General features: G+C 35.9%; 1 non-coding gene across 1 annotated transcript; it reads right to left on the reverse strand.

Moving 5' to 3' along the window:
- Window positions 1-2,491: 2,491 nt before the first annotated feature.
- On the reverse strand, window positions 2,492-2,629 carry LOC111812059. Its single transcript, XR_002817653.1, has one exon. It is a non-coding gene; the product is annotated as a U4 spliceosomal RNA (small nuclear RNA).
- Between the last annotated feature and the right edge of the window lie 1,247 nt (window positions 2,630-3,876).

Raw genomic sequence — 3,876 nt, forward strand, 5'->3', positions numbered from 1 at the left:
TTCTGGAGCATTAACAACCTAAGTTAGCAGATCAAAATTGAAGAAAAGGGGGCCAGGAAGATGGCTCAGTGGAATAAGTGCTTCCCTGGCAAGCGCAAGGGCCTGAGTTCAATCCCCAGTTCAGAAAAAAAAAAATGGAGAAAAGGAAGGGCTGCAAGGTCAGCCAACATTTTCGCCCTAGCCTTTCAAGGTCAGTGAAGACTCGGGACATAGGAGAACCTGTACTATAATAACTTGTAACTCAGTTGTGCTCCAAATTTTCTGATCAAGAAGATTATGGAGCCACAGAGGAATGTGATCGATGATGTATAGTGTGCCTGGGGAGAGTCACATGGAGAGAAAAACATTTTCTCAGGCTTTCACAGAGAGCAAATTGGTCAAGCAATGGCTATGACTCATCCTCATGGCTGACACTGACAAAGGATCTACAAAGTGCGGTACAGGGCTACAGGATAAATCCTCAGAGTACTTGACTAACCTTATCAGATACAAAAGCTACATTTCTTGTCATATAGGTCTTGATTTATCTTGGTCTTAACCATCCAGCAGAAAAGTATAAAAATGAGGTACGTAAAGTAAATCCATATTAATACGATGAGCTGTAAAAGGTTCAAGTCAACAACTTCTGAGGATAACCCACTAATATTATAGACTGCTAGACAGTGTTAGATTGCTTAGCTGAATTCAAGCACCTATAGTATTTAGATGCCAATAGAATATCCACTTCTGACAGGACAAAAATAAAGGGATACAAAGGAAAGATCATTTTGTATTTATATATACAAAATAGTTAGGATAAATATACAGCTACTTTTGCTTAATTCAATGAGAAGAAAGAGGTTTACGAATAGTGTTTGGAGAGGAAATCATGTCTGCTTCTTGTACTATGGATAACAATGTACAATGTATTGATTATCGAAACTGTTCTATTAATCAGCTTTGAAACTGTCTCATTCATATTTATTTCTCAATTTAAAAAAATAAGTAAATAAAAATTTTTAAAAACAACAACAATTATAATAACCAGCCAAAAATAAATTACTTCATTTAAGTTTCTCATCAAAGTGGCATAGGCTAGCCAAAAAGCTCAACGGATTAAAGAGCCTGCTAAGGCAGACGCAGAGACCAGGGTCCCTGGCGTGCCGTGCGGGCTCTGTCCTGGGGGAATGCTTGGGAGGCTGAAAACAGGAGAATCACTACTACTCCAATCTGTGCAGTGAGACCTTGTAGACCCTGTACTAATTTTTTTTAAAAAGTAGCATTAACTTGATAGCTGCATCAAAATCATAATATATCATTAAGAAAACACAGTATAAAACTAATACCGAATTGTAGAAATTATGCAGTTAACATTTATCCAATTCCCTTCTACACAGAGACTTCTAATTCAAAAAAATGGAAGTACAAAATGTTTTAGATGCTTTAGCTTATGTCTTTACCTGAGTGTATAAATGAAAAGAGCACAGCAAAATATAATTCTGAACAGCTAATCAGAAGTATTATAAAGACTAAGAAAAAAGAAGGCAAACATGTAGTACCTCTGATTCGACCTGCAAACAGACAAAAGGTTTAAAACAAGTTTGAAGAGTACATATAGAAAGATCAGTCCAAATCCATACCCTGTCACACATTCTCTGAGTGGTTTTTTTTCCTGAACATTTAACTCTATGCCAAACCTCCATCTATCTACCTAGTACTAAAAAATAGTCATTGTCCTGTATAGTTTCAGATTTGGGCCATATATTCTATGGTCAGAAGCAGTCCTACTATGTACCCATGTTTCTCTGCATATATAATTAAATTCTCACTTAAGACATACAAATAGCTATAATTTTTTATAGAAATTTTAAAATATGCAGGGCCAGGAAGATACCTCAATGGTCTAAGTGCCTGCCTGGCAAGCACAAGGACCCAGGTTTGATCCCCTGTACTGCATGGCATGCTGGCCCTGCGATGAGCTGGCCACCAACACCAGGCATGGTGGTGCACGCCTGTCATCCCAGTGCTGGGGAAGCTGAGACAGGAGGATCACTATGAGTCTGAGCTGAGTAGCAAGACCCTGTACCAAATAAACAAATAAATAAATAAATGATTTTTTAAAAGAAATTTTAAAATATACTTTCTCTTCAGAAATGGAAAGTTGTAAGTAAAAGAAACTCCAGCAGCTACCCTATACTACTAGAAATATAATCAAATACCACTTTACCTTCAAAGATATATTGACACACAGCCTATACAAATGTCTTCATAGCACAGCACATAAAATTCTATTACATGTACTTTCATACACACATCTCTTACAGAATTATGTGTGGATTATCACCAGGTCAAACTGTGAAGGGATGAAGTACTTCCCTTCATTATTATACAGGTAACTGAATTGGGAGGAGCATTATATATATATTAAAAGCCTTCTGGAAGCCACAACAAAGCTTCTGCGTTTCAATCAGCCAGCACTATTTCTCACTTTATGTGCATTTCTAACTTTTTTTAAGTCTATGTACTGTCAAAAATTATCAATGCCAACTATATTTCAAGTCATTATGGTGGGGTATTGGAAAAAGTTTTGAATTAGCAGTAGCACCTCAGGTAAAACTCATTGGCTATGACACTGCCACTGCGCAAGGCTTCTGTTATTAGACGTCTTTAAGCCACAATAGATTAAAAGTATCAAATAATGAGGAAAAGCACAAGGCACAAGCATTGTGACAATGAGAAAGTTTAGGGAAATGACAGCAGGAAACCGTCACTTACTGCTCAGCACACATGAAAAGCCAAAGCCAGTAGTCTCCAAATTATTTCTGGCAGAGGAATTCTAATAAAACCACCCATGGAAGGCCAGTGTGAGAAACAGGAAACTCAGAGCTGCCTCTTCCCATCTTTAAGAATCTTCCACCCAAGGGATCCCACACCCCCAAGACCCCTATAAGCTGAGGTTAAAATCAACTACCATCTGGAAAGGCTTAACAAATTCAATTACTTTTCTGTTTTTTTTATTTTTGAATTTCAATACTTTATTTTAAACAATGATTAGATTATTAAAAGAAAAATTTAAAAAATTAGACTAAACTACACGTTAAACCAAAAACATCTTAACAGAATATATAGTCTTCTCAAGTACTTGAAAATTATTTTTCTAGTTAAATCATATGTCAGGCCACAAACAAATCTTATGTAATAAGTCTAAAATCATTATATATATATATATATATATATATATATATATATATTTCTTCTTCTTCTTCTTCTTCTTCTTCTTCTTCTTCTTCTTTTGGTGGAACCAGGGATTGAACTCAGGCCCTTGTGCTTGCCAGGCAAGTGCTTATTCTACTGAGCTATCTCCCTGGCCCAAAATATTTTCTTAACATAATATGAAAGCAGATATTTACAAGAGAAATGTATTAATCAGTTTTTCATTATAGGGAAAAAACATATCCAGGTCCTGTCATTTGAAGGACAGTTTTATTTGGCTCATTATGCAAGAAGACTCAATCTATTTTCACCCTACTCCAAAGCAAAAGCTTAATGGCTAACCATCCTGGTGAATGAGCTTTTTAGCTGCTGGAAGCAGGAAACTCAACCAAGGGACATCACAGAAAATGAATAGTAAAGCATCTTATGTGGCCCCTAAAATCACACTTAAATCACCCATCCACACATACTGTAATCAAGCAAATCAAGAAGGAAATTAGATTAACTATCACCTGACATTTCCTGTTAAGACCAAAACACATTTTAAATGTAAAATGTGTAATGTAAAAAAAAGTAATTCCAATTAATACGATTCAACAGTTGAATGTATGCAAAAAACACAATAATTCTTTCCTCCAAAGACTTGTAAGTCTCAGTATCTCTCAAGAGTTCATGCTCAAAGTC

The sequence above is a fragment of the Octodon degus genome, unplaced genomic scaffold, assembly GCF_000260255.1.
Source record: "Octodon degus isolate 3935 unplaced genomic scaffold, OctDeg1.0 scaffold00110, whole genome shotgun sequence".
Classification (NCBI taxonomy): Eukaryota; Metazoa; Chordata; class Mammalia; order Rodentia; family Octodontidae; genus Octodon; species Octodon degus.